Here is a 9,747-nt window from a genome sequence, read left to right as displayed (position 1 = left end):
AAAGTAGTATGATAACAACGGTGTCAGAAATGATCTGTTGACACGGCAGACTATTTCTAACGGTCGTATCAATGGAGCCAGAAGTTGCCCGTTGATGGAAATTGTCTTTTCCCGTCAACGACGAGCGAACCAGAATTGTAGCAGGTAGCAGCAGTGTAACGAGTAACAACAGTAGCAAGGAACATCAGTAGTGACAGCGGTAGCAAGTAGCAACAGTAGCAAGTAGCAGCAGAGCAAGCGACAATAGTAACATAAGTAGCAAGTAGCAACAGTAGTATCAGCAGAGCAAGACAAGTAACATCAGCAGTGGGACAAACTCGTAGGCATTGGGTCGATGATTCATTTGGATGATATTCATCATGCAACAGTTATAACACGGAGAGATATGTGGCTAGCTCCCGTTCGTCAATGTGATGTAGGCATGCATTCCGTGTAGTCATACGTGCTTAGGGAAAAGAACTTGCATGACATCTATTGTCCATCCCTCCCGTGGCACCGGGGTCAAAAAGGATACTACAGGATATTAAGGTTCTCCTTTTAATAAAGAACCGGAACAACGCATTAGCACTTGGTGAACACATGAACTCCTCAAACTATGGTCATCACCGGGAGTGGTTCCGGTTATTGTCACTCCGGGGTTGCCGGGTCAAAACACATAGTAGGTAACTACAACTTGCAAGATCGTATCTAAAACACACATATATTGGTGACAACATAATAATTTTAAATCCGAAATCATGGCATTCGGGCCCTAGTGACAAGCATTAAGCATGGCAAAGCAGTAGCAACATCGATCTCAGAACATAGTGGATACTAGGGATCAATCCCCGTCAAAACTAACTCGATTACATGATAGATCTCATCCTACTCATCACCGCCCAGCGATCCTACAAATAGATTACTCATGAACGATGAAGAGCTTCATGGAATTGGAGAGGGAAGAAGGTTGTTGATGACGATGGCGACGATTTCCCCTCTCCGGAGCCTAAAACGGACTCCAGATCTGTCCTCCAGATGAAGAACAGGATGTGGCGGCGCCTCCGTATCGCAAAAGCGACGAAATCTTCTCTTTTGATTTTTTCTGGGCGAAAGTGAATTTATAGAGCTGAGATTGGGGGCGGCAGAGCTACGTGGCCCCCACAAGCTTGGTTGTCGCAGCCACGGGGGTTAGTCGCTCCAATAGGGCTTGTGGCCCACTGGCCCATCCCCTCCGGTGGATCTTTGCGCAGGTATTTTTCATATTTTCCAGAGAAATTCTCCGTAATTTCAGGACGTTCCGAGAACTTTCATTTCTGCACAAAAACAACACCATGGCAATTCTGCTGAAAAAAGCGTGAGTCCGGGTTAGTTCCATTCAAATCATGCAAATTAGAGTCCAAAACAAGGGCAAAAGAGTTTGGAAAAGTAGATACGATGGAGACGTATCAAACTCCCCCAAGCTTAAAACCTTGCTTGTCCTGAAGCAACTCAGTTGACAAACTGAGAGAGAAAGAAAAAAAAACTTTGACAAACTCTGTTTGATCTTGTTGTTGCAACTATATCTAACTCATAACGAGAATTTCAGCAAGATCACAAGTTAACCACATAAGCAAGAGACACAAAGGTCTCACGGTGAACTAATATCAATGGCATAATCAGCTAGCGAGCAAATAATAATGAGTTTCAAATACCAACAATTCAATCAAAACAAGGATGAAGCAATATGAATAGGTGGTATCTCGCTAGCTCTTTCTGAGACCTCAAAACATAAATGCAGAGCACTTTCAAAGATCAAGGGCTGACTAAACATTGTAATTCATAGCAACGAAGATCCAGTCATAGTCATACTCAATATCAATCAAAAGCAAAGCATAAAAATGACAGAGGTGCTCTCTAATTGGTGCTTATATAAGAAGAGGATGACTCAACAGGAAAATAAATAGACAGGCCCTTCGCAGGGGGAAGCATTGATTTGCACAAGTGCCAGAGCTCAAGCTTTGAAAACAGAGATAATAATTTTGGGTGGCATGCTTTCATTGTCAACGCAATGACCAAGAGTTCTCAATATCTTCCACGCTACTCATGCTATAGGCGGTTCCCAAACAGAAAAGTAAAGTTTTAACTCTCCCACCACCAATCAATCACACTCCACGGCTAGCCGAATCCTCGGGTACCATCCATACTAACATCAATCCAGGGGGAGTCTTGTTTTACAGTTATGTTTTCGATTTAAGCGTGGAACTGGGCATTCCAATTACCGGCCCCTTTCTCGTGAATGACAGTGAATAAACACATGTCAAGGATAACACGCCTAACATGGAAGATACAAATAGCCCCCTGTCACCACATGAGCGGTTCGGGCATGCAAAACAGATTATTTCTTTAAGGTTTAGAGAATGGCACATGCAAATTTACTTGGAACGGCAGGTAAATACCGCACATAGGTAGGTATGGTGGACTCTCATGGAAAAACTTTTGGGTTTATGAAAGTGGATGCACAAGCAGTATTCCGCTTAGTACAAGTGAAGGCTAGCAAAAGACTCGGAAGCGACCAACTAGAGAGCGACAATAGTCATCAAGATGCAATGAGTTTGACTAACATGGAGTGCAAGCATGAATAGGATATAAATCACCATGAACACGAACATCATAGAGGCTATGTTGATTTTGTTTCAACTACATGCATGAATATGCGCCAAGTCAAGCCACTTGAATCGTTCAAAGGAGAATACCATCCTATCATACTACATCATAGTCATCTCAAAATCTATGTTGGCATTCAAGACAAACCATTATAAGCTCCTAGCTAAATAAGCATGGCATCAGAAACTATGATCTCTAAGTTGTCATTGCAAACATGGTTCTCTCACAACAAAGCTGAATCTGGAACGACAAGCTAGTCATATTTACAAAAACAAAATAGATAGAGTTCATACCAGCTTTTCCAGTCTCAGTCACTTCATATATATCATCATTATTGCCTTTCACTTGCACGATCGAACGATGTGAACAATAATAAGCGTGTTCGTGCAATGGATTAAGCTGAATCTGCAGGCAAACACAAAGGAGAAGACAAAGTAATATGGCTCTTTGAAAGCTAAACACGTATGCATGCAAGAGCCACTAAACATTGTAACCAATATCTTCTACCTTGACCCAAAGAAAAAAGAGAACTATTTACACGGGAAAGCTCCCAACAAGCAAAAGAAGAAAGGAAAATCTTTTTGGGTTTTCTCAAAAGGACACAAAACAAGAAAACAAGAAAACAAAAATAAACTAGCATGGATAATACAGTGGAAAAGTGTAAACACCGACGAACAAAGTAAAAGCATAAGCATGAATGTAAAGTCGGTGAGAACACGTACTCCCCCAAGCTTAGGCTTTTGTCCTAGCTTGGTCTACTCCCCAGGACGGTCCTGGCGAAACCCAAAACCATAATCGGGGTTATACGGGAGAGCTGCAACCACTGCCTGAATAGCTGCCTCACGAAGACGAGCAGCCATCGCCTCCCTCTCATACTCCTATGCCTCTCCTATGGTTATGTAGTATCTCCATTTTACCTGAAAGTCAAAGAAAGCAGGAGCAGGAAGGGTAATATGGAAGACACGCTGCCGGTTAAATATCAATCGGTATAGGAGGGATTCATCATCCCTCTCAAGGAACTGGTAGCGTGTCAAAGCGACGCGGTCAAGGAAAGCTGTATGGAGCGGGGGATCTCCTGCGCGGATGGGTACTCCAAGAAAATTTGCTATGCGAGTGGCATAGATGCCGCCAAAGAAATCTCCCTCAATAGCATTCTTATTCAGCCTCCTTGCTATAATAGCTCCCATGTTGAAGCTTTTGTCACCCGTAACTGCGCTCTTAAGGATACTAAGGTCAGATGCGCATAGGTGACAATGTTCAACCTTACCGTTAATGCATCTACCTATGAAGAGGGCAAAGTAGTGCAAGGCAGGGAAATGAATGCTTCCTATGGTAGCTTGCGTGATGTCTCTAGTTTCTCCAACATATATACTAGAGAAAAAATCTCTAACCGAAGATTTAGCAGGATCTTTAAGATTACCCCCATTAGGTATTTTGCAAATCCTATTGAAATCCTCCAAATCCATGGCATAGGATTTATCATACAAGTCAAACAGTATGGATGAGTCACGGCCAACTGGAAATTTAAATCTACGCACGGAAGAGGCAGTGAGCATAGCATACTGTTCACATTTATCTGAGAGGAATTCTTCTAACCCGGCATTGCGGACAAGTGTATCAAACTCATCCTTGAAGCCTGCTTCGATCATGAACTCATCGAAAGGCCATTCACATGGTTGTACCGGTGCGTCCCTTAGTTGATAAGGATCGGGTACCCAAAAAGAAAGACGGGGACCCTTCTTACTTGAGGAGCCACCATGAAACTTCCTCTTGAACATAATTTCTCTTTGCTGAAATTTTGAAGTTCAAGAGAAAAGTGAATAAAGACCAACCACATCTTGTAGCAACTACTCCTACTAGTGTCTAGAGACAGTATCACGCGCTAAAACTACTTGGGACCAGCTAAAATCAACATTTCAAGCTGAAGAACAGGGTCACCAAGGTAGCAAGAATACGCGAAGGATAAAGCACTAGAGCAAAAACTAATTGTACCAATGGAGGAGTCACTTACCAAGGAGTATTTTCCCCAAAACGGTTCGGAGAATGATGCTTTGAGCAAGGAGATCGAAAATCACAGCCAAATGAGCAAGAACGCGGGTTTGAGTTGCGAAACAATTTTTTCTGGAGGTAGAGGAAGAGGATGGGAGCTGGAATGAGTGGAGGGGGCCCTGTGGGCCCCACAAGCTTGCTCGCCACGGCTAGGGGGGTGGCCGCGGTGACAGGGCTTGTGGCCCACTGGGGTGGCCCCCAGGCCAGCTCTCAGTCCCAGTATTTTTCAAATATTCCAGAAAAAATCATACTAGATTTTCACGACCATCGGAGAACTTTTATTTTCGGGGTATTTTTCTCCGGGACGCTAAAACAGAAAACAGGAAAAAAAAACTAAACTAAACCTATCATTTTTCTTCTAAGCAAAAGAAAATGAAAGCTTAAAACAGAGGTATGTGACTCTTTGATTCATCCATTTCATGGTCATCGAAAGAAATCTGTCAATGGGGTTGATCAAATCCTTATGACAAAACTTTCTCGAATCGCAAAAGAGAACACAAATTTTTCGAATAGCCACTAAGTCACCTCAATGGGGATATGAATCTCCCCAACAAGCAATTCATACTTCATCTTGACACGAGGAATAGGGCATTCAAAGCTCCCAATAAGAATCGATGAAGTTTTTTCGATAGCATTGATGCAATGTACTTGATATCGTTTCTTCGGAAAGTGCACGGTATGCTCATTACCGTTGACATGGAAAGTGACATTGCCTTTGTTGCAATCTATAACAGCCCCTGAAGTGTTTAAAAAGGGTCTTCCGAGGATGACCGCCATGGCATCGTCCATGGGAATATCCAAGATAACAAAGTCCATTAAGATGGTGGTGTTAGCAACCACAACAGGCACATCCTCGCAAATGCCGACAGGGAAAGCAGTTGATTTGTCGGCCATTTGCAGAGAGATTTCAGTAGGTGTCAACTTATCCAGTTCAAGTCTACGATAAAGAGAGAGAGGCATAACACTAACTCCGGCTCCAAGGTCACATAAGGCAGTTCTTACGTAGTTTCCTTTAATGGAGCAAGGTATAGTGGGCACTCCGGGATCACCAAGTTTCTTAGGAGTTCCACCTTTGAAAGTGTAATTGGCAAGCATGATGGAGATCTCAAGATCTGGTATCTTCCGTTTATTGGTCACGATATCTTTCATGTACTTGGCATACGGAGACATTTTGAGCATATCAACTAACCGCATCTGCAGAAAGACGGGTCTTCTCATTTCAATAAAGCGCTCAAAATCCTCATCATCCTTTTTCTTGGATGGCTTAGGAGGAAAGGGCATAGGTCTCTGAACCCATGGCTCTCTTTCTTTACCGTGCTTCCTAGCAGTGAAGTCATTCTTATCGTATCTCTTAGGTTGTGGGTTATCAGGATTAACCGTAGGTTCAATCTCCACATCCTTATCATTGCTAGGTTGAGCATCATTATGAACATCGCTGCCCACATTGTCACCAGGTTCATGTTCATCACCAGATTGTGTTTCTGCATTAGACGCAGAAATATCATTTGGTTCTTCAGGTGTGATAGTATTTGGTGAACTAACATGCAGGTTTCTATCATCCTTCTTCTTCTCCTTAGGATGACTGGGTGCATCTGCATTAATTCCTTGAGAATCCTGACCAATTCTCTTAGGATGACCCTCAGGATACAAAGATTCCTGAGTCATTTTGCCTCCTCTAGTAATGACTCTGACAGAGTTGTCATTTAGTTCATTGAGCAAGTCATTCTGAGCTTTAAGTACTTGTTCTACCTGAGTAGTAATCATAGAGGCATGTTTACTCAGAAGCTTCAGATCATTGACATTTCTGTCTACACAAGCACTTAAATGACTAAGCATACGAGTACTTTGTTCCAAATGTCTGCTAACATAATCATTGAAACTCTGTTGTTTGGCAACAAAGTTGTCAAATTCATCAAAGCATAGGCTAGCAGGTTTATCAAAAGTAATATCACTCTCATCAAACCTACGCAGAGAATTCACTTCTACTACTTGTATCGAGTTATCGAGACCATGGATCTCTTCGATAGGTGGTAGATTTTTGACATCTTCAGATCTAATGCCTTTCTCTTGCATAGATTTCTTGGCTTCTTGCATATCTTCGGGAGTGAGGAATAGAATACCTCTTTTCTTAGGAGTTGGCTTAGGAGGTGGTTCGGGAATAGTCTAAGCATTATCATTGATCAAGATATTATTCAGTCGAGTCTCAGCTTGTTCTACGATTCGTTCCCTAAAAACACAACCGACACAACTACCTAGGTGGTCTCTAGAGGCATCGGTAAGTCCGTTATAGAAGATATCAAATATCTCGTTCTTCTTAAGAGGGTGATCAGGCAAAGGATTCATTAGCTGGACGAGCCTCCCCCAAGCTTGTGGGAGACTCTCTTCTTTGAGTTGGGCAAAGTTATATATTTCCTGCAAGGCAGCTTGCTTCTTATGGGCAGGGAAATATTTCTCACATAAGTAATAGACCATATCATGGGGACTACTGACACATCCAGGAGCAAGAGAAGCGAACCAGGCTTTAGCGTCATCCTTTAGAGAGAAAGGAAACAGCTTAAGGATATAGTAGTGGCGGATCTTCTCCTCACTAGTGAAAAGGGTGGCTATATCGTGTAGTTTGGTAAGATGGGCTACGATCATCTCAGACTCATAACCGTGGAAAGGATCATATTCGACTAGAGAGATTATCTCAGGGTCGACGGAGAATTCATAATCCTCATCGGTGATAAAGATAGGTGAAGTGGCAAACTTCGGGTCGTATTTCATCCTAGCTTTCAGAGATTTTTTACTTCCACTTGAGAAGTAATTTCTCAGCGTCATAGGCATCCTTACACGCAAGAAAATCCTCAGCTATCTCTCCCTCCATAACGTAACCCTCAGTTATATCAGGCAATTCATATCTAGGAGAGCTAGATCTAGCAGGAGCAAAAGCAGGTTCTATCTCAATAGTATCGGCAGTTTGAGAAGCATCAGGAGTATTGGCAGTAACTCTAGCAATATGAGCATCAAGGAATACCCCTAGTGGCACATCAGGCAAAGTAGTATCTCTAGTAGTATCAAGCATAGCATCATCAGGCAAAATAGCATCTCTAGCATCATAAGGCAAAGCAGTATCAGGCATAGCATCTCTTGCAGTATCACGCATAGTATCAAGCATAGCATCTCTAGCAGTATCAGGCATAGTATCTCTAGCATTTGTATCATAAGCATCATCAAGCACATGCGACATATCAAGATTTCTAGCAGGAGATGATGTCGCAAACTTACTCATAACTGAAGGTGAATCAAGTGCAGAGCTAGATGGCAGTTCCTTACCTCCCCTCGTAGTTGAGGGCAAGACTTTGGTTTTTGGATCCTTCAGATTCTTCATAGTGATCAGCAGATATAAATCCCAAGTGACTCAGAGAATATAGCAATACCTCCCCGGCAACGGCGCCAGAAAAATGCTGCTTAGCAGTCCCCGACAACGACACTAGAAGAATGTTGTTGACGAGTCCCTGACTTGATGCCTTCGCGACAACAGAGCCAGAACTGCTCCCAGTTGCTCAACAATTAGCAATTGTCTTGCAATGGCCCACCAGCACGTGGGTTCACGGCAGTTTTCGAGGGTAGAGTATTCGACCCAAATTTGTTGGTACGCCAGTCAGGAGGTGAGAGAATACTCTCGAGTATTAGCAGCTGAATATGTCAGATTCAACCACACCTGAAAGATTAGTATCTGCAAGCAAAGTATCAGCAGCAAAGTAGTATGATAACAACGGTGTCAGAAACGATCTGTTGACACGGCAGACTATTTCTAACGCTCGTATCAATGGCGCCAGAAGTTGCCCGTTGACGGAAATTGTCTTTTCCCGTCAACGAGGAGCGAACCAGAATTGTAGCAGGTAGCAGCAGTGTAACGAGTAAAAGCAGTAGCAAGGAACAGCAGTAGTGACAGCGGTAGCAAGTAGCAACAGTAGCAAGTAGCAGCAGAGCAAGCAACAGTAGTAACAGAAGTAGCAAGTAGCAACACTAGTAGCAGCAGAGCAAGACAAGTAACAGCAGCAGTGGGACAAACTCGTAGGCAATGGGTCGGTGATTCGTTTGGATGATATTCATCATGCAACAGTTATAATACGGAGAGATATGTGGCTAGCTCCCGTTCGTCAATGTGATTAGGCATGCATTCCGTGTGTAGTCATACGTGCTTAGGGAAAAGAACTTGCATGACATCTATTGTCCATCCCTCCCGTGGCAGCGGGGTCCAAAAAGGATACTACAGGATATTAAGGTTCTCCTTTTAATAAGGAACCAGAACAATGCATTAGCACTTGGTGAAGACATGAACTCCTCAAACTATGGTCATCACCGGGAGTGGTTCCGGTTATTGTCACTCCGGGGTTGCCGGGTCAAAACACATAGTAGGTAACTACAACTTGCAAGATCGGATCTAAAACACACATATATTGGTGACAACATAATAATTTTAAATCCGAAATCATGGCACTCGGGCCCTAGTGACAAGCATTAAGCATGGCAAAGCAGTAGCAACATCAATCTCAGAACATAGTGGATACTAGGGATCAATCCCCGTCAAAACTAACTCGATTACATGATAGATCTCATCCTACTCATCACCGCCCAGCGATCCTACAAATAGATTACTCATGAACGATGAAGAGCTTCATGGAATTGGAGAGGGAAGAAGGTTGTTGATGACGATTTCCCCTCTCCGGAGCCCAAAACGGACTCCAGATCTGTCCTCCAGATGAAGAACGGGATGTGGCGGCGCCTCCGTATCACAAACGCGACGAAATCTTCTCTTCTGATTTTTTTCTGGGCGAAAGTGAATTTATAGAGCTGAGATTGGCAGCAGTAGAGCCACGTGGGCCCCACAAGCTTGGGAGCCGCGGCCAGGGGGTGGCCGCGGCTACAGGGCTTGTGGCCCACTGGCCCATCCCCTCCGGTGGAGCTTTGCGCAGGTATTTTTCATATTTTCCAGAAAAATTCTCTGTAAATTTTCAGGACGTTCCGAGAACTTTCATTTCTGCACAAAAACAACACCATGGCAATTCTGCTGAAAACAACGTCAGTCTG

Source organism: Hordeum vulgare, chromosome 2H (genome assembly GCF_904849725.1).
Source record: "Hordeum vulgare subsp. vulgare chromosome 2H, MorexV3_pseudomolecules_assembly, whole genome shotgun sequence".
Lineage (NCBI taxonomy): Eukaryota > Viridiplantae > Streptophyta > Magnoliopsida > Poales > Poaceae > Hordeum > Hordeum vulgare.
The sequence above is the reverse complement of the archived record's forward strand: the minus strand, read 5'-3'. Positions refer to the sequence as shown.